A 22,707-nucleotide genomic window follows, 5' to 3' on the forward strand; every position below is an offset into this window, starting at 1 on the left:
TGGTTCCTAATGAGGAATTATCAGAACTGGAACAGGAATGCAATATATATATATAACATGCATCTCTTCTTTTTTTTTTTTTTTTTGGTGAGGAAGATCGGCCCTGAGCTAACATCCATGCCAATCCTCTTCTTTTTTTTCGCTGAGGAAGACTGGCCCTGGGCTAACATCCGTGCCCATCTTCCTCCACTTTATGTGGGACGCCGCCACAGCACGACATGACAAGCGGTGCCTCCGTGCGCGCCGGGGATCCGAACCCCAGGCCGCCACCAGCGGAGCGCACACACTTAACCCCTACGCCACGGGGGCCAGTCCATATCTCTTCTGACCCAGCAATCAAAATCCAGGAATTTTTCTCTAGGAAATAAGGAAATGTGCAAAAATTTAGCTACAATAATTTTTACTGAAGCATGGTTTATAGCTATGAAAAATTGAAAACAACCTAAATGTCCAACAACAAGGGACTAGTTAAATAAATTATGCTTCATTCATACAGTCACAGAAACACACTCATTAAAAGTGATATTGTATGGGCCGGCCCTGTGGCTTGGTGGTTAAGTGCGCGCGCTGCGATGCTGGTGGCCCGGGTTCGGATCCCGGGTGCGCATCGAGGCACCACTTCTCCCTTCATCCTGAGGCCGAGTCCCACATACAGCAACTGGAAGGATGTGCAGCTACGACATACAACTACCCACTGGGGCTTTGGGGGGAAAAATAAAATAAATAAAATCTTAAAAAAAAAAAAAAAAAAAAAAAAAAAAAAAGTGATATTGTAGGGGCCGGCCCGGTGGCGCAGGTGGTTAAGTGCGCGCGCTCTGCTGTGGCGGCCCGGGGTTCGCCGGTTCGGATCCCGGGTGTGCACCGACGCACTGCTTGGCAAGCCATGCTGTGGCGGCGTCCCATGTAGAGTGGAGGAAGATGGGCACAGATGTTAGCCCAGGGCCAGTCTTCCTCAGCAAAAAAAGACGAGGATTGGCAGATGTTAGCACAGGGCTGATCTCCTCACAAAAAAAAAAAAAAAGTGATATTGTAGATTAAAATTTGTTGACAAATTAATATTTTCATATTATAGTGCTCAGTGAAAAAAGATTACAAAACAATATGTAAAATATGATACCAATAAAAATGTATATAAACAGTTCTAAATTACCAATCCAATTTATTTTTGGTCAAATTTAGTCTGCCTAAAGGTCAATTCTTTTTGAAGCCCAAGCCAAAACACCAATCCAAATGTAAGCTTAGCACCTGACATGCCAGCTAAGCTACCAGGAGTGGATGCAAATATAAAACTCAGAGATAATCCTGACATAAAAGGAAATGCCTATCCTGGGACCTTAAAATGAGGCTTCTTAATGAAATTAACAGCTGTTTGAATAACCTCTCTCTGTTTGTTTACAAAGAGCACAGCTCTGCCAGCAGTAGTTCAGGATTGTTTTAAGCACCCCTGGGGACCCTGGGAACCCCATATTGTGCCTGTCATGTGGAAGCTTATCCACTGGATGGAAGAATCCAAACAAGATGCTTTCAGCTAAACATTGCAGTGTCCCCAGCAAAAAGGAGGGCCTGTGTTTGCTCTGTGACAATTCCCTGTTTTCCCAAGCCATGAATCAGCCCCATTGTCCTACCTGCCTCTGTGTATCATTCATTCTGTTCATCACAGCTAATGGCAAAGGCAGCAACATGGCAAAGAAACTGAGACTCTGGGGAGGGAGGAGAACACAAGACCACAGCATTTAATTCTGCTTGTAAGGAGAGAGTTGGGGTTTCACAGGGGCTGCTTCAGAGAAATGGCTGGAAATGTGTCAGAAGGCTAATTTCACGGAGAGTATCTAATTTACAAAATAATCCCAGGCAGTTGATCAGCATTCTTCATCCAAAGGTAAAGGAGTCTCTAAATGTAAATATATAAAAATAAAAATATATTTACACACTATGTTGGGCTTTTTCCCTTATTCCTCCACTGGCTTCCCTTCCACTCCAGTTTCTTTTCTCACTTCTCCTCCTTGCTCCTTCCTAGTGGGAAACCAATGACACTTTAACATAAATAGTAGTTTCCCTTGTTCTCATTGTACAAGCTTATGTTCACTCAGCTGGCCTTAACTTTTCATGCGATTTATTTTATAAAGAATAAAAGAGGGGAAAATTCTGTCCTCCGGTCATAGCACTCATTGCCTAAAAAGTCAGCTCTCTTTCTGAATCCTCATAAGCCAGTTCAAGGCCACCTCTCTCTACTCCATGATAACTCAATTTACCTCTATTATATTAGTTAGGACTCTTTGATTGTAAGCAACAGAAGCCCATTTGAGCTAGCTTAAGAAAGAAGGGGCAATTTTTAAAGGATAGAGAGGTGCTTTCATAGCACCAAAGGACAGGTATATAGTGAGGCAACTGATAGGGTCTGGAACTTGGAGCAGTAAAGCAATCTTGAGTCCCTACTTCTCCCTCCCTGCTTCATTTCTTTTCTCTCTGCATATCTGCTTTTAGTTCTCCTCTGATCCACTTGACAGGCAGAATATGGCTGCTGTGTAGCTCCCAGTTCATATGTTAATATTCCAGCCAACTGCAGACTACTGATCTATTTCTCAGTCCAGTCCTAAATTCCTCAAAGATACAATCTAATCATTAACCCAGCTGACATGTCCACCTCTAGTCCAAACAGCCATGGCCAGGGAGGCGGAGCCGGGTGGTGGCAAAATGGCTCCCAAGAGCCCACTCCAATGATGTGATATGTGGGTGTGCTCCCCAGAGAAAGGGAGGTGGCTAGTGGGCTGAAGAAATGACCAAAAACATAAACCAAATCAGTTTATTGCTTTGATAGTTGGACTATTTGGTAACAGATTTTTTTCTTGTTGAAGCTCAGGAATATTCTGAAGAAAAGATTTCTGATTACATTTTTATAGAACGAAGTTTGCATGACCTTGGCCAGTTCACATAGCAGGGTTGAGACATGTGCCCACTTCTCATGGGTAGTCCAAATGACCCTCTTCTCAGGTCCCACTGCACCAAATCTCTTAGCCTTTCCAGTTTTCAAGGACTACTAAGCTCAAAATTTACTAGTGAGTATTGACTTTTGCTGGGCAGATTTATGGGAATAACTTGGATCTTGGAAAAGGCAGCCCAAATGTTTATCACTGTGTATTGAAAATAGCACTGATTGGCAGGAGACTTGGGTTTGAGTCCAGATGCTCTCACCAAACGCTTTGTCATCTTGGCCAAGCACTTAGCTTCTCTGGGTCTGTTCATCTGTAAAGTGGGAGTAACAATATTTTTATTCCTACCTCACAGGGTTGATCGTGGGTCGAGTGACATTACATAATCAAAAATACTTTGTAAACTATAAAGAATAGTACAAGTGTGTCACCTGTATATCCCCAAGCCTCACTAGACTTTGGAACAAATGAGAGAAAGAGCTATTATATACAATATAATATGGCGGTTAAGTTAAAAACAGGTTGGTTTCAACAAATGGTGCTGAGCCAATTGGACATCAGTACGCAAAAAAAGAGCCTTGATCCATAAACAAAAATGAAATGAATCAGAGACTAAATTTAAACCTAAAACTATAAACCTTCTAGAATAAAATATAGGAGAAAATATTTGTGACTAAAAGTTAGGCAAAATTTTCATAGATAAGACACAAAAAGCATGAACTATAAAAGAAAAAATTGATAAATTAGACTTATTGAAATGAAAACTTCTGCTCTTCAAGAGACATTGTTAAGAAAATGAAGAGGCAAGACACAGATTGGAAGAAAATATTTGCAAAACACACATCTGATAAAAGATTTGTATCCAGAATATATAAAGAACTCTCGCACTCAATAATATGAAAACAACTCAATTCAAAAATGGGCAAAAGATTTGAACAGATGCTTCACCAGGTAAGAGAAAAAGATGGCAGGGGCCAGCCTGGTGGCGCAAGCAGTTAAGTGCCCACGTTCCGCTGTGGCGGCCTGGGGTTCGCCGGTTCAGATCCCGGGCACGCACTGACACACCGCTTGTCAAGCCATGCTGTGGCCGTATCCCATATAAAGTGGAGGAAGATGGGCATGGATGTTAGCCCAGGGCCAGTCTTCCTCAGCAAAAAGAGGAGGATTGGCAGATGTTAGCTCAGGGCCGATCTTCCTCACACACACACACAAAAAAAGATGGCAAGTAAGCACATAGAAAAAAGTTCAACGTCATTAGCCATTAGGGATATGAAAATTTAAAACCATATTGAGATACCATATCACACACTTTTTAGAATGGCTAAAATGAACATAAACAAATTGGCAAACCAAATTTTATAGAGGATACAGAACAACTAAAACTCTCATGCATGCTGGTGGAAAAACAAAAATGGTACAGCTTCTTTGGAAAACAGGTAGGCAGTTTAAAATAAACACCGGTTTACCATATGACCCAGAAATCCCACTCCTAGGTATTGACTCAGAGAAATAAAAACATGTCTGCATAAAGACCTGTATGCAAATGCCTATAGCAGCATTATTCATAATTGCCCCAAACTGAAAACAAACCAAATGTCCATCAACTGAACTGATAAATACACGTGGCACAGCCATACAATGAAATGCTATTCAGCAATAAAAATGAGCAAGTTATTGATACATTGACATGGATGAATCTCAAATAAATTGTGCTGAGTGAAAGAAGCCAGGCTCCAACGATTCCATTTGTATGACGTTCTGGAAAAGTAGAAACTATAGGGACAGAAATCGGATCAATGGTTGCCAGGAGCTAGGGGTAATGGTTTGGGATGGACTACAAAGGAGCACAAGGGGACTTTTTGGGGTGATGGAACTGTTGTATATCTTGATTGTGATGGTAGTTATGTGACTGCACGTGTTGGACAAAACTCATAGAACTGTACACTAAAAAGTGAATTTTAACGTATGTAAATTATTCCATAACAAACATGACTTTATTAGAAAAAGAAAGGAGGAAAAAAACAGAGTTTGGCAATTCCCCAGAAAATTAAACATAGAATTAGTATATGATCCAGAAATTCCACCCCTAGGTATATACCCAAAAGAAGTGAAAGCAGGCAGGAATTCAAACAGACATAGCAGCATCATTCACAATAGCCAAAAGGTGGAAACAGCCCAAATATCCATCAACAGATGAATGGCTAAACAAAATGTGGTATATACAAATAACGGAATATCATTCAACCATAAAACGGAATGAAATTCTGACATATGCTACAAAGTGTCTGAGTCTTGAAAACGTTATGCTAAGTGAAATAAGCCACACACAGAAGGACAAATATTGTATGATTCCACTCATATGAAGTACCTGGAATAGGCAAATTTATAGAGACAGAAAGTAGAATGGTGGTCACCAGGGGTGGAATGGGGAGTTATTTTTTAATGGATACAGAGGATGAAAAAATTCTGAAAATGGAAAGTGGGGATGGTCACACAACATTCTGAATGAACTTAATGCACTAAATTATACACTTAACAATGGTTTAAATGGTAAATATTATGTTAAGTATATTTTACCACAATGTTTTAAAAAGAACACAGGTGGACCTGGGTTCAAATCCTGGCTCTGCAGTGTACTGGCTGTGTCCCCTTGGGTAAGTTACCCAGACCCTCTTGGATATGTTAGAGTAGCCAGGTCATGTTGCTGTTAAAACAAAACAACAAAACAAACACTGAAATCTTGGTAGCACAACAAATAAAGATTTATGTCTTATTTACAGTGTATATCCAATATGGAATGTAAGCCGGTGGAGAAAGCCGGGGCTCTGCTCCAAGAGACACTCAAAATACCAGGTTGATAGAGGCTCTTCCACTCTATCCATCACCCCATGTGGACACTGCCCTTCTGGGCACCATGCAGGGGAAGAGAAGAGCTGGAGAAGCACACACAGGCTTTACTCTGCCAGCACTTCTGGCCCCACCCAAGGGCAAGAGGCTGGGAAATGTGGGGGAGCAGGTAGAATATTGGATGAGCAATGCTGTCTCTGCCATGTTTCTCAGTGCCTCACTGTCTTCATCTATAGAATAATCATAGGAATTTTTAATCTCAGGTTGTTGTGAGGATAAAATGATTTGATATGTAAAGCACTCAGTACACATAGTGAACACTCAGTAAAGTGTTATGTTCCATCCAGTTCTATGATTTTATCCTGAGGATCAAGAAAAAGATGTACAATTACTGGATCTGCTTTTTAAGGTTCTGATACTGGCCTCCACATGTATGAAAGCAACCATTTTGCCTCTGTCTCACCAATGTTGCGTTCTAGTCGGAGCTCTTTTGGTTCTAAGAAAAAGAAACCTGCTGGAAATAGTGCAAGTGAAATGAAGGTTTAGTATAAAGATAAAGAAATCGGAGAAAAACAAAAACAAACCAGGAGCCTCATGGAGGGCAGGAGCCAGTCATTCTGGGACCAGCAACCCTCTCTATCTCTCTGTGATGGTTTATCTGCTGCTGTAGGTGCAACTGCTCAGTTTTCTTCTGGTTCTCTCACAACTGTCTTCCTCTGGGTCTTATTTCTTCCTGACTCTGGTTTGCACAGGCCTGCAAACATCCTGCCCCAGCCTTGATTCTTCTTGGCGTTTCCATTCAATTGGCCACCTTGGATTGGACAAGGCATATTATTTCCTGAGAGAGGAATATGTTAGGTCAAGCTCATCTTTCCCAACTTGGCCACAAAAACCGCAAATAGCTGACCTGTTGGTGCATTGGCTCCCTTCAAGTAAGGTGTCCATCTCTTGACCAATCAGCTTCAGTCTTTCACATTTTCTGGTCCTGCCCATCAGGTGGCTTGTTGATCAAGGGCTGCCAACGGGAGTGGATTACCTGAAAATAGGAGGTGTATGGGACAAGCATTCAAAAATATGCTTAGTAAAAGGGAATATTACCATAAAAACCTATTGTGCTAATTTGATATATGAAAAATGGGATTCCATTTTAATTTGCATCTTTATTAGGGAGGCTGAAGATTTTCCCCTCTATTTATGTATTTGTAATCTCTTTTTTGCTTGTTCGTTTATTTGTTAATGTTCTTCGTGCATTTTCTATTGCTGTATCCATCTTTTCCTTGTTGATTAGTAAGAGACTGTTAACTGTTTGTCTATTACATATATTGCAAATATTTTCCCCAGTTTGCTATTTGTATTTTAACTTTGTATGTGGTGGGATTTGGCATAAGGAAGTTTTGTGTGTTTTTTTGTAGTCAGAACTTTTATCTTTTCCTTCATGTTTTCTACCCTTAGGGTCATATTTAGAAAGTCCTTCTGCTCCCCAAGATTATAATAATATGCATTTATTTTCTTTCTGGAACGTTTATGGTTTCGTTTTGTACATTACTTCGCATGTGGTATAGGGTAGAAATAACACTAGCTAACATTTATGAGGCACATTTTGTGTGATAGGCACCATGTTTTTATTTTTTAACACCCATTATCTCTTTTAACCCTCACAATCATATGAAGTAGTCACTTTTATTACCTTGTTTTTAAATAGGGGAGAAATGAGGCTTAGGGAGGTTAAGTATCTTGCCTGCAATTACACAGCTAATCAGCAACAATACCGGCATTCAAACTCCAAGTTTATCTACTTCCAGAGGTCTTAATTATTGCTGTATATATTTTCTAACTTCTCCCAAAAACCATTAGTCAATTTTTCCAATATCATTTGTTATAAAATCCAGCATTTCTCTCACTCATTGAAATGCCACTCCTACCATCTAGTAATTTTTTGCTACGTTCTTGGGTCTATTTTTGCCCTTTCTTTTCTGTTCTATTGATTCTTCTGTCAATTCCTGTGCCAGTAACATACTGTTCCAGTGACTGCTGCATTATTTATACCTTCTATTATCTGGTAGGCCAAGTCATCCCTAGATGCTCTTCTTTTTCAAAGTTTTCTGATCTTTTCTTCATTATTTATTCTTCCAGAAAAACTTTAGAATTATGTTGCAAAGTCCTCAAGAAATTCCATTGAGAATTTTGCTGAAAAAAAATGGGGTGTGGGGATGCCTTACATGCTGAGAGTTGAGTTCATCAGTTTCCTCAGATTATAGTGCACATGGTCTGTGTAAGGCCCTTCGCTTATTTTAACCTGTCTCTTATTCTTGGTCTCCATTCTCCTTCCTCTCCTGCATGAACACACACTGTTATATGTTTGAATTGCGCCTTTGGATATGTATGTATTCTTGTAAAATACATACTTCTGTTTCGTGCATTTGTTTCAAATTTACGTAGATAGTGTTGGTCTAAGGATCTTTTTCTGTTTCTTTCATTTCTTTATTCAACACTCTTTTATTATGACCTACTCACGCTGCTGCATATACAGCTAGCTCATAGGTCCTACTGCTGAGAAACATTACACAGGATGCACCCAAATATTCCACTAGTGACGGACACCTCGGATGCTCCTAACTCCTCATTTCCACAGCAAAGCTGCAGTGAAATCCTTATATATGATCCCTTATGGATCTGAGAACTCTCTGGAGTACATACCCCAGTTTGGGATTCCTGGGTTTTGGGTGTTTGCATCCTTGATGCCCCCAATTGTGCCAGATTTATTTCCAGAACATCTGTGCCAGTTTGCACTCCTATAACAACACAAAAGGATTTTCATTTCTCTAAGGCTCACCATCACTTGCTATTTTCTAACTCTCTAATTTTTGCCCCTTATAGGTATAAAATGGTATCTCATTGTTTTAATTTGCAATTCATTGAGTATCAGTGAGTTTGAACATCTCTTCTTATTCCCATGAGTCATTTGTATTTCCCCTTCTGTGAACTACCTGTTGATAGACTTTGCCCATTTTTCTAGTGGGTTTCTGTCTTTTTTGTGTTCTTTTATCTCTCACATACAGATATTTAATTCCTCTGGAGTTCAAATTAGTGTACAGTAGGTGATAGGAATCATACTTTATCTTTCTCCAAATAGTGAGACAGTTTTCCTGACATCATCTACTAAATAATTCGTCCTTTCCATATTGACTTGTGGTGTCATCTTCATCTTATACCAAATTCCCATAGAGGTATGGATCTATTCCTGAGCTCTCTATTCTGTTCCTCTGGTTTATGTATCTATTCCTGTAGCATCACTATTCTGGTTTTATGACTATGGCTTCATATTATATCATAAAATCTGATTGAGCTAGTCCTCTCTTGTTCTTTGTTTCCAAAATTAATTTAGTTGTTCTAACAAGAATAAGTTTGTCCAATTTCTCAAAAAATTCCTGATGGCATTTTGGTTGGAATTGCACTTAATTTATAGATAAATTTTGGGATAATTGACTTTTTAAAGTAATATAAGCACGTAAATTTTAAAATAAAATAGAACTATAAGGTTTTTTTTTTTTAAAGATTTTTTTTATTTATTTATTTTTTCCCCCAAAGCCCCAGTAGATAGTCGTATGTCATAGCTGCACATCCTTCTAGTTGCTGTATGTGGGACTCAGCCTCAGGATGGACGGAGAAGTGGTGCCTCGGTGTGCGCCCGGGATCCGAACCCGGGCCGCCAGCATCGGAGCGCGCGCACTTAACCACCAAGCCACGGGGCCGGCCTAGAACTATAAGGTTTATAATAAAGTTCAACAGCCCCTTGCTCTATCCCTCCCCAACCTCAAGCCCCACTCCCCAGAAGCCACCACTTGCCCCCTCTTAGCTCTTTCATCTGGTATTTCTCTCCATATCTCTAAACAAGACATTGCCATTTTTAAATGTTCTTATTTTAGATATTATCTAATGACTCCTTACTACAGAAATAGGATTTTGCTCTATTTTACAGCAGACATAGAGATACATATACACATTCACATGCACATCCTTCTTCATTCTCCCAATATAGTTTTATTACAATTTTTAAAAATCGATACTCAGTGCTTAACTTATAACAATGTGATACTGTTCATAGCTAAGCCTTATAGTATGCCATGAATATATGTCCTTTTTGTTACAACTTTCTGTTTTCCATGGCATTAAAAATGACCTTGGTTGGTTTGTTGGTTGGTTTTCTATGTCCTATCACATGCTCAAAGTCTGCAGAATAACTAAAACTGCTCTCAATGTAGTCAAACACAGCTATCTTGGTAACGTTGCCTCTGAAGCTTTCCATCCTCCTGCTCCAATATAGATCAGTTACTCCTAAGACCTGCTGAAGAACTATTATCCTGGACTTCCTCACATGTCCACCCTTGATCTCTAATTTATGTTGGAGTCCCTATTTCACGGACCCATGTTATCCTCCTTGTGGTGGAGATCATCCTCGTGGAGCTTACTGAGAAATTTACTTGCATGAGAAATAAATTTTTGAAACTGTGCTTGTTCAAATATGTATTTATTATCCCTTCACATTTGAATTATGGTTTGACTAGACTTTTGGGTTGAAAATCATTTTTTCCTCAGAATTTTGAAGGCATTTCTCCATTATCTTCTAGCTGCCAACATTTATGATGAGAAATCCAGTGTCATTCTGATTCCTGACTCTATATGTGACCTGTCTTATTTCTCATAAGATTTCTATTGTCTCCAGTGTTCTGAAATTTCATGAAGACTGGTTTGGTGTGAGTCTTTCCTCAACAATCATGCTGGGCAATTGGTAGGTCCTTTCCATTTGAAAACTCATCCTTTAATTCTGGGAAATTATCTTGAGCTTTAATACGTTCCTCCCAATTATTTTTCTCTTATTTCCTGAAACTACTATTATTTAGTAGTTGGACCCTCTAAACAAACAATCCTTTTTCCCTTCTCCTCTCTCTCTCTCTCATTCCACATCTTAGGAGATTTCCTTAGCCTTATCTTCCAACTTTTTATGTTTACATATTTTTAATTTCAAAGAGGTACTTCTTACTTGCTGAATGTTCCTTTTAAAAAGTATCTTGTTCTTATTTCATAAATGTGATGCTTCTCTGAGCACTCTGGGAATATTGATCATAGTTGGTTTGTTTTTGTTTTTTGGTGTTTTTTAGTTATCTTTTCTGCATTGTCTCTATTTCACCTGAGCTCCATCAAATGTCTGATCCTTAGCTATTCATTTATTTCTAAGAGTGAGGCAGAGAAGAGGTAATTAGAACCTCTGCATGGGTAAGGCTTGTCATCTGGTAGCCTCACCGTGGGTGAGGGACCCAGCCGTTTGGTTGAATGACCCACACATATCAGTATTCGTAGAACTTTTCTCTCATGCAGTCAGTTTCTCCGGAAATAAACCCTCAAATTCCAGAGTGGAGGTTGGTGGGAAGTAGTAATAATCCTGGCAGTCAGCATTCCTGAATCCAAGAGAGGAAAGGAGGTTGGGTGTTGAGTATGCAGACTTCCACTCTATTTTCCTCTTTTGAGTAAAGTACCTAAGTCCTCCTCTCAGCCATGCCTGATGGGCCTAGTCCAGAGCCTCTTCAATCTTTCTAGGTAGTGAACGTGCCGTCTTTTGCTAGGAGAAGAGGTTACCTGCTTTTGCAGGCTGGGAGGGGGAACTACTTCTTCCACAAGCTGCCAGCTAATGCTCCTCTGTTTAGCGCTAAATTCCACTCCCATCTTGAGAGGTAGTTAATGCTTCCGACTTCTGAGGCTTTCTACAGCCATTCTTCAAAGTGAATCTGCTGCTTCTTCCTTCTTGTGGCCTTATTTCTCTGGAGGACTTAGCAGAAAAGAGACAGCTGAAACCTAAATCAGTTCTCACTAACCCATCCTCTTTCCATCTTCCAAAATGTGGTTGACATCATTTATATGTTTTCTCTGCTACTGTTCTTTGACCTGTGGGCTCACCATATTTTTAGTCCTTTACTGTGATTTTAATAGAGTAACACAAGGGACCAAACAAACATTTAGGTTCAATTGACATGATTAACCAGACATTCATTATTGAAGTTTTTTCCTTTTTCTTTTTTTTGTGAGGACGGTCAGCCCTGAGCTAACATCCATGCCAATCCTCCTCTTTTTGCTGACGAAGACTGGCCCTGGGCCAACATCTGTGCCCATCTTCCTCCACCTTATGTGGGACGCCACCACAGCATGGCCTGACAAGCGGTGCGTCGGTGCATGCCTGGGACCTGGACCCGGGCCGCCAGCAGCGGAGCGCGCACAGTTAACCGCTATGCCATGGGGCCAGCCCCCCTATTTTTTAAATTGTAAAATATACATAACATGAAATTTACCATTTTAACCATTTTAAGTGTACAATTCAGTAGCATTAAGTACATTCACAATGTTGGACAACCATCAACACTATCCCTTTCTAGAACCTATTTCATCATCCCAAACAACTCCCTATTCCCCCTTCTGCCCCTAGCTCCTGGTAACCACCATTCTACTTTCTGTCTCTGTGAATTTGCCTATTCTAGATACTTCATATACGTGAAATCACACAATATTTGTCTTTTTATGTGGCTTATTTCACTTTGCACAATGTTTTCAAGATTCATTCATGTTGTAGCATGTCTCAGAACTTCACTCCTTTTTAAGGCTAAATAATATTCCATTGTATTTATACGTCACATTTTGTTTATCCATTCATCTGTTTGTTTTTACTGAGTTTCATATGTTGATCTTCTATCTGACCTCATGCTAAATTCTATTTATCTATAAGAATTTGTTGATTCTGATGGGGTTTATATATAGATAATTATGTCATCTATAAATAATGATAATTTTGTTTCTTCCCTTCTGTATTAAATTACTATTGCTGCTGTAACAAATTACCACAAATTTAGTGGCTTAAAGCAATGCAAATTTATTATCTTATTACAATTGGTCAGGAATCCAAAATGAATCTCACTGGGCTAAAATCAAAGGGCCAGCAGGCCTACATTCTTTTTTGGAGGCTCTAGGGGAGAATCCATTTTCTTGCCTTTTCCCCCTTCTAGAGGTTGCCCGCATTCCTTAGCTGGTGACCTCCTTCCATCTTCAAAATCAGCAATGGCTAGTCGAGTATTTCTCACATGGCATCACTATGACTCTGACCCTCCTTTTTCCCTCTTTCTCTTATAAGTACCCTTGTAATTACATTGGCCCACCCACATAATCCAGGATAATCTCCTATCTCAAAATCCTCGAATTAATCATGTCTGCAAAGTTTCTTTTGCCAGGAAAGGTAACATATTCACAAATTCTGGAAATTAGTATGTGGACATCTTTGGGAGCTATTATTCTGTCTACCTCGCCTTCTAATCCTGTACTTCTAACTTTTAAATTTGCCCTCTTCTCTTGGCCATGACATAAATGTTGAACACTAATGGCATTAGTAGGTGTCCTTGTCTTATTCCTGAACTTAAAGGGAAAGTTATCTAACGTTTCTCTAAATATTATGTTTGTACATAATGGATTTTTGATAGATTATCAAAATTATGGAAGTTCTAAGTTTTCTAGGAATTCGCATGATAAATAGGTATTGAAGTTTATCAAATTATTTTCTGCATTTATTTCGATAATCTCATGTTTGTTAATGAATTACCTTGCTAGGTTGTCTGATGTCAAATCATCTTTACATTCCTATTTGATTATGATGTATTATTAGTTTTATATACACAGGCATCCCTCGGTATCTACAGGGGATTTGTTCCAGGATCCCTGTGGATACCAACATCTGTGGACACTCAAGTCCCTTAGTTGGCCCACCGTATCTGTGGGTTCTGCATTGGTGGATTCAACCAATTGCAGATTGTGTACTATGTTTAATATTTTGAGTATTTATTACTTTTTAAGTAATATAATTAATAATAATATAAATAATTAATTTAATCATAATTGTGTATAAATTACTTTTTTTTTCTTGTGAGGAAGATCAGCCCTGAGCTAACATCCAATGCCTATCCTCCTCTTTTTGCTGAGGAAGACTGGCCCTGAGCTAACATCCATGCCCATCTTCCTCCACTTTATATGGGACGCCGTCACAGCATGGCTTGACACGCAGTGCGTCGGCGTGCGCCCAGGACAGCAAAGCACGTGCACTTAACCGCTTGCGCCACTGGGTCGGCCCCCTAAATAACTCTTTAATGATGACTGCTTTTTTATAATTTTATTTATTTATTTATTTTTTCCCCCAAAGCCCCAGTAGATAGTTGTATGTCATAGTTGCACATCCTTCCAGCTGCTGTATGTGGGACGCAGCCTCAGCATGGCCGGAGAAGCAGTACGTTGGTGCGCACCCGGGATCCGAACCGGGCCGCCAGCAGCGGAGCGCACGCACTTAACCACTAAGCCACAGGGCCGGCGCAATGATGACTGCTTTTAACAACTGGCTAGCTCAAAATTTAACCACCAGCTCTCACAAGCTGGACAAGTCAATTCCAGCACACCACTGCCCCTGAATTAGGAAAATCCAAGGTCGGGCCAGCCCCGTGGCTTAGTGGTTAAGTGCGCGTGCTCTGCTGCTGGCGACCCGGTTCGGATCCTGGGCGCGCACCGACGCACCGCTTCTCCGGCCATTTTGAGGCCGCATCCCACATACAGCAACGAGAAGGATGTGCAGCTATGACATACAACTATGTACGGGGCAAAAGATAGTTGGGGGAAAAGAATAAATAAATAAAATTATAAAAAAAAAAGAAAATCCAAGGTTATATTTATTTTCCCTATCAAATTTTTAACAGTTTTACTGAGGTATAATTGACATATGATAAGATGTATATATTTAAAGTATAAAATTTTATAAGTTTTGACAGTTATATACATCTGTGAAAATATTACCACTATCAAGCCTATCAAAATTTTAAGCTGGAAAAAAAAATCATACTGTCTACTACTCTTTGATTCAGAATTTTCATTTCTAAGAATTTTTCCTACTGAAAATATCTATTTGCTACTACAAGAAGACGGTGAATAAAGTCTAGACAGGCAAAAACAAGAGATGGCCAGGTCTGGCCGGTGGCGTAGTGGTTAAGTTGGCACGTTCCACTTCGGTGGCTGGGGGTTCGCTGGTTTGGATCCCGGGTGCGGACATCCTCACTGCTCATCAAGCCACGCTGAGGTGGTGTCCCACATAGAAGAGCTATAACTCTACAACTGTGATACACAACTATGCACTGGGACTTTGGGGATAAAAAAAGAAAAAAAGAGGAAGATTGGCAACAGATGTTAGTACAGAGCCAATCTTCCTCAAAAAAAACCACACAAGAGATGGCCACTAAAGGAAAGGAAGGAAGAGAAACTGCATGAAGGAACTGTCACTTATAAAGTAGCATCCACGTCAGTTATCTATTGCTGCATTGTAAAACACCCCTACCCTTACTGGCTTGGTCTTGATTCTATGGGTCAGCAATTCGGGCTTCTGTCACCTGGGTGGTTCTTCTGCTGGTCTTACCTGGAGTCTTTTACCTGTCTGTATTCATCTGGGGTCTTAACTGTGGCTGGATGGTCTAAGATGGCCTCACTCACATGTCTGGCAATTGGCCAGTTGGACATAGGCAGGCTGCTGGCTGAGAGTCTTTAGTCCTCCTGCATATGGCCTCTCTATTGAGCTAGCTCAGGCTAGTTCTTATCTTGGTCTCAGGGTGACAGCCACAGCCAAAAGGGGGTCAGCCCTTTTGCGAAGGCTCCCTCTGCTTGGGTCACATTTGCTAATGTCCCATTGGCCAAACCCAGATTCAAGGAGTGAAGGAATAATCCCCGCCCTTTGATGGGAGGTTCAAAGTCATGCTGCAAATGTACTCACATATAGGGATGGGAAAAAATTATTACAACCATCTTTGTAAACAAATGACAACTCCTACCACCTATTCAATATATTTTTATTTAGTAAATGTCATGTGCCATGTGCTTGGTCCTAGGTATAATGAGAAAACAGGCACATTTTCTGTCCTGAAGAAGATGTGATTTAGTGAAGAACATAGACAACTAAACTAACATCACAATGCAGTGCAGTGGGAGCCACAACAAAGTTTAGAGGATACTGTGGAAGTAGGTGGAGGGCCACATAATTCACACTGGGTGAAGGACATCAGAAGGCTGCCTGGAGGAAGTGATGCTGAAGGGAGTCTTGAGGTCCTCTCTACTTTGCCTTCTCAATGAGTAGAGAGGGAGGGGGAGGAAGAGAGGAACACTGACAAATGAAGTCAAAGAAGCAACTTCAATCAGCCTTCAACCTTCAACCATCCTCCTTTTACACATTAAGCATGGAATCACGAAATCAAGATGGAAGCCGGAAGTCAAGCAGAACAAAAGAAATATGTTAAGGCCATTTTTCCTGAGGCTCCCCAGTCTCTCAAAGACTCATCGGATAACATTCTCCATAAAAGATCCTTTGTCTAAGAGATTTTTCCCAGATGGAGGTTGTGGACAGAGTGGCTACTGCTTACAGCTTCGGTCTGGAGTACAATCTTTTCCATTCATTCTCAGAGATGCCACCCGTCACAAGTTTCTAGAAGAAGCCTACGATCACCACCACAGCCAAAATACCCTAAAGCACAACAGAAGAATGAGGTTGAAAATGTAACAATGGTACAAAGTACATGGTTGGTGGTCAATAAGTGATTGTTGACTTTTTTTTTAAATGTTTGGAAGGAAGGATACATACTTAATAGTCATTTGTGTTTACCTCTGGGTTAGTCACTGGAATTTAAGGGGAGCAGGAACTTTTATGATTTCCCATATTTACTTCCATGGTGTTTGAATATTTTACAATCAGCAGATAATACTGCTAGTATTACAAGTTTAAAAACTTTGAAAAGAGAGCCAAAGGTCTGAAACATTTCCATCTGATACTACTGCTACTACCAATAACAATAAGTCTTGGTGAATACCTGGTACATCTAAGCATTGTATAAACATTTGCTATATAACTAACTCTATGAATTAGGTAGTTATTTTTCTTGTTTTACAGATTAGGAAACTGAGACAGCCAGCAGACATAATTTGCCCAAGATAACACAGCTAAGAAATGTCAGAGCAAGAGGTGACTCTGGGCTGTTCGGCTTGAGAGTCATAATCACTATGTTATATCAAAATACCATCACCAGCAGGGGAAAGGGACAAATATTCCTGGAAATCTGAGAGTAAGGCCCAAAGCAGCAAGTACAATTTCTTCAAAGCTTCATATGTTACTCCTAAACTTCATCAAGTTACTTTCTGTCTCATAATACATGTATATTTTTTTAAAAATAAAAGCATGCAAATTATTTCCCATCAAGTCAAATGAATGCTCCAGGAAGATGCCCCATATCTATCCTGGGGCTTCATGTGTCCTGGGCACACCACTGTGTACATCCAGAGAACTGTTTGTCCCAGGTTGAGAAACAGACAAAATTAGTTCTTTGAGTCTCTGGCATTCTCTGGTAGATCAACTAGGTCAGAATGTTTTTCTAAGATCTTGGAAGAGATCAAACATCAGTTAACTCTGGTCTCTACGCTGGTTGCAGTTCAGAGGATAAGTTTTTCCTCTTAAGTAAAGCACACAAAGTGACCTGTCTGGTGACAACTGACAGATTGCTGGCCCGGGTGTGACATTCCTCAGGCTGGCCTCAGCTGTCTCCGACTTGGTCAACTCCTCCTCACAGCCCACAGCCCACTTTCTAGGAACTCACACACAATGAGTGCTGCAATGACACAGTTCAATCCAACACACAGTTGTTAAATGATTAGTAAGTACAAAGTTCATCCACACAAAAAATTGGAAATATTGGTAATGGTTGCACAACATTGTGAATATAATTAAAGCCACCGAATCGCGCACTTAAAAATAGTTAAAATGGCAAATTTTATGCTATATATTTTAGCACAACAAAAAAATAGTAAAAAACAAAAAAACACCAAATTTATCCACAGATAAACAGTATGTAGTCCCGGCCTCAAGGATATTCTGGGGTTGGGGGATGGTAACTCTGCTCCAGGTGGATGGGAATAGCCACAGGGATAGCAAGTCTAATCCCATAACCCCTCACTGAAACCCCTTCAATGGCTCCCGGTTACCCTTGGGATAAAGACTAAAAGCCTTAACAGGCTTATGAGGCCCTATGTGGTCATCTTTCCAACCTCATTTTGTGCTACTTCCCTCCTTGCTTTTTCTGTCCCAGCCACTCGGCCCTTCCTTCTCTTCTTTTCAACATGCCAAGCTCCTTTCCACTTCAGGGCCTTTGCATGAGATTTTCCCTTTGTTTGAAAACCTTTTCCATCCCACTCTATTCTTGGCTAACTTAATCCAAGCATCACTTCCTCAGAGAAGCCCTCCAGTATGGGTCAGATTTCATGTAATATATGCTTATAGAACCACATATCTTCCTGTTATAGCTGAAAAATCACAGAAAAACTCCAAATAACAGTGGCTTACACAAAACTAAAGCTCATTTCTCTCTCACATTCAGAAGTCCTGGGCTCCATGGTACCTAGGACCCAGGCTTCTTCTATCTTGTTGTTCTGCTACACATGGCTTTCATTCCCAAGCTTACCGCATGGTCCAAGACAGCAGTGGGAGCTCCAGCTATCATGTCCACATCCCCACAAGCAGGAAGAAGAAAGAGGGGGAAAGGGCAAGCTTCCTCCCTTTAACGATATTTTCTGGAAGTTGTACATACCACTTCTGCTTACATCCCATTGGCCAGAGTTTACCACATGACCACATCTAGTTGCAAGAAGGCTGGTAAATGTAGTCTTTATTCTAGGTAACCATCTGGAAATGGAAAGTTCTATTACTCACAAAGAAGGGGAGAATGGACATTGAGGGACTACTAGAATCTCTGCCACAATAGCACTTATTTTATTTTGTAATCATCTGTTCATTTAACATGATTATTCAACTAAAGTCTTTCTCCCTCACTGGATTATATGCTCCATGAGAGCTGCCCCTTGTCTGTTTTGGTTATCACTGTATCCTCTGTTGCCTAGCATGGTGCTTGGTGCATAGCAGGCATTCCATGAAGATTTGTGGACCAAATATGGAAAGGAGTCTGTCATAGTCAGCTTGGGTTGCTATAACAAAATACCATAGACTGGGTGACTTAAACAATAGGAATTGATTTTTCATGGTTTTGGAGGTTAGGAAGGCCAAGATTAAGGTGCCAGCAGATTCAGTGTCTGGTGAGAGCCTGTTTCCTGGTTCACAGATGGCCATCTTCGCAATGTAACCTCACATGGTGGAAAGGGCGAGGGATTGCTTTGGAATCTCTTTTATAAGAGCACTAATCTCCTTCATGAGGGCTCCACCCTCATGACCTAATCACCTCCCAAAGGCCCTACCTCCTAACACCTAATACCTCCTAACCTTGGGGGTTAGGATTCAACATATGAATTTTGGGGAGAGACAAACATTCAGACCACAGTAGGGGACTTGGTGCCATTTGGGTGGGCCTAAAGCTATAACCCTTCTTGGCAAGACTTAATAAAAAAAGATAACATTTATTGAGTGCCTACTATGTACTGGACATTGCCACTTAATCCTCAGAACTGCCCTAGAAGGGAGGTTTCAATGTTATCCCATTTGTTTAGAGGAGGAAGCTTGGTTTAAAGAGGCTAATGCCTTGTTCAAGGTCACATTGCTGGGAAGAGGAGAGTGAGGACTTGATCCAGGCTCTGGCTCTGACTTCAGTACCATTAACCATTAGTCAAGTCTGTTTCAAGACTAGGCTGAAAGGTGGTGAAATCCATCTCCCCTAGTACTGCGTACCAGTCCCAGGCTGGCTCAGTGTCCCCTAATGCAGCCTTGGCACCTCAGGCCAACTTAGCCTAATTCAACCCACAGTCTTCCATTATAACTAAACCACTGCCATAATGAGAAAGACCAGGAGAGGAGAGGGAAAAAAAACATCAGTGCCCACAGCCATTAGGATGGTTATTGCTAAAAAAAAAAAACAGAAGTAACAAGTGTTGGCAAGGGTGTGGAGAAATTGGGACCCTCGTGCATTGCTGGTGGGAATGTAAAACGATGCACCCATTGTGGAAAACAATATGGCAATTCCTCAAAAAATTAAACATAGAGGGGCCAGCCTGGTGGCATAGTGGTTAAGCTCAGGGTGCTCCACTTCAGCGGCCCAGGGTTCACAGGTTCAGATCCCAGGCGCAGACCTACGCACTGCTTATCAAGCCATGGTCTGGCAGGCATCCCACATATACAGTAGAGGAAGATGGGCACAGATGTTAGCCCAGGGCCAATCTTCCTCAGCAAAAAGAGGAGGATTGGCAACAGATGTTAGCTCAGGGCTAATCTTCCTCACCAAAAAAAAACATTAAACATAGAATTGCCATAAGATCCAGCAATTCCACTTCTAGGTAAATACTCAAAAGAAGTGAAAGCAGGACTGGAAGAGACATTTGTACACTCGTGTTTTTAGCAGCATTATTCACAATAGCCAAAAGGCGGAATTAACCCGTGTCCATTAAAAGATGAATGGATAAACAAAATATGGTATATATGTATAATGGGATTATATATTCTTAAAAAGGAAGGAAATTCTGACACATGCTACAACATGAATGAACCTTGAAGACATTATGCTAAGTGAAATAAGTCAGACACGGAAGGACAAATACTGTATGATTCCACTAACATGAGATTCCTAGAGTAGTCAAATTCATAGAAACAGAAAGTAGAATGGTGATTTCCAAGAGCTGAGGGGGAGGGGAGAATGAGGAGTTATTGTTTAATAGGCACAGAGTTTCAGTTTTGCAAGATGAAAGTTCTGGAGGTGGATGGTGGTGATGGTTGCACAACAATGTGAATGTCCTTAATGCCACAAAACTGTACACTTAAAAATGGTTAAAATGGTAAATTTTGTTATGTGTATTTTACCACACACACATACAAAAAGATCAGTGTTTTCCAGTGGGACTCCAGGGCTGGGCTTCTAGAGGGCAAGAAAATGGAGAAGCAGGAAGAGGAGAGGGGCTAGCCTGGTGGCGCAAGCGGTTAAGTGCCCAAGCTCTGCTGCGGCAGCCTGGGGTTTGCCGGTTCGGATCCCGGGAGCGCACCGACGCACTGCTTGGCAAGCCATGCTGTGGCGGCCTCCCATACAAAGTGGAGGAAGATGGGCATGGATGTTAGCCCAGGGCCAGTCTTCCTCGGCAAAAAAAGAGGATTGGCAGATGTTAGCACAGGGCTGATCTACTCACAAAAAAAAAAAAAAAAAAAAAAAAAAAGGAAGAGGAGATTTGCCCAGGCCCCTTGTCCTGTCTTCCTTAGGCAGTCTGCCTCCGAGGTTGGGTAGGGAGAAGGGCCTGGATCATCTAGGGTGAACGCTGTGAATCTGTCCTGGTCCCTGAATTCTTTAGCAGGGAAACCAAGTGAGCACCAGGTCCTGTCTGTCTCCTGTACCTCTCCCACCTCCAGACCTCCAGCTCCAGCTGGTGGGGGCCCCATTGGGACATGCTGGGCCAGGGTAATGAATCAACAAAACCACACCCTGGGCTCTCTCCCTCCTCTGCACTCCTGGCACTGTCCTCTGGCCTTAGGGTTCCTCCCGAGGGTGACTGTCCTGCTTTTTCATCAGCCTCACAATTCAATTTCCTTGTGGAAAATATCTCTGTGATGTGGCTGTCCAAGGAAGACGAGACTGTCAGAGCCAAAGGGATGTGCTGGGGAGTCCTTTCCCACCCTCTTAGTCATTCAGCCTGCATGGGCGAGGTGTCCCATCCTGATCACTGTGCCTGATAAAAATGTGGCCCAACCAGGAAGAGACCAGGAAGCAGGGATCCACTTGACATCACTGGGAGAAGAGAAAGCCAAGGTAGTGCCACACCTGTCTTCTGGTCATTGAAGGGGATTTTTTAAAATTCCATTAAAAATTTTATCTCTAATAAAATAACATAGGTACAGAGTTTTTTAAAAGCTAAAAAGTCGAAGAGAACAAAAAGGCTTAAAGGAAAAACAGCAGCCCTCTGCTCCTCGACTCCCACCCCAAGTCCAGCTCCTCAGATCCAACCACTTTTGACTGCTTTTTAACTGTTTCTTCTGGTATTTACTCCCATATCTCTAATAACAAGCTTATACTGGTAATTCTTAAAATTTCATTTTCAGGTATTACCCATGGGCTTCCTATTATGGACTTGAAGGATTTAACTCTTACTTTTACCCTCCCTTCTCAATGTCTTTTAACACAATTTTGGTTAACTCACACTTGGTGCCTTCATTATTATGACTATGTAAATATCAATGACGACAGAGTCAAGTACATCTCCCTTTTGTTTTCCCTGGAGTTAATTTCCCCTTTTTTTCATGTGCTCAGCTTTGTTTGACTCTCTGGAGTCTTCCCACACTCTCCAAGGACTCTGTAAATTCCTCTCAATCCAATTTTCCGCACAAACTTGTCGGATAATCCCTCAATTCCATTTTTCCCTGTTGCAGCCCCTCCCCCCACCTGGACAGGTTGCTGTCTGGCCTCTACAAGGCCTCTTTCCCAGGGCTTTCCTTTGCTGACCTCCTGGGAATTCGGAAGACAATTGTTTTATAACTATAAAACATAAAACTATGTTTTATGACTTCAAAAGTCCTACTTGTTCATTGTAGAAAAATCAAAAAGGCACAAGAAAGAAAAGAAAGGTGATGTATAATTCTTCTACCTAATCATAACCATTAACATTTTGGTACATATCTTTCCAATCTTTTTCCACATACCAATATACATCAAAGAGGGAAAAATGCTATCTAGAAAACAAAACCCACAACTCTTATATTTCTGCCCGTGGGAGAGTAGCTTGATTCCTATCTGAACGATGATTCTTCTGTGGAGGAAAATAGCTTGTTGGTCCCCATGAGGCCATGAATATCAAAATATTAAACCCTGTAGAACGTTTAAAAACACAAGGAGAGAAAACGTTTTTGAAA

General features: G+C 41.0%; 1 long non-coding RNA gene across 1 annotated transcript; it reads right to left on the bottom strand.

The window, feature by feature from the left end:
- Window positions 1-2,815: 2,815 nt before the first annotated feature.
- Window positions 2,816-18,435, bottom strand: LOC147914920 (uncharacterized). The gene is made up of 3 exons (XR_015554583.1): window positions 18,341-18,435; window positions 6,685-6,813; window positions 2,816-3,243 (listed from the first exon to the last, which is right to left on the bottom strand). It is a non-coding gene; the product is annotated as an uncharacterized LOC147914920 (long non-coding RNA).
- Window positions 18,436-22,707: the final 4,272 nt, after the last annotated feature.

Source organism: Ceratotherium simum, chromosome 16 (assembly GCF_057802395.1).
Source record: "Ceratotherium simum simum isolate JZ-2026a chromosome 16, ASM5780239v1, whole genome shotgun sequence".
Lineage (NCBI taxonomy): Eukaryota > Metazoa > Chordata > Mammalia > Perissodactyla > Rhinocerotidae > Ceratotherium > Ceratotherium simum.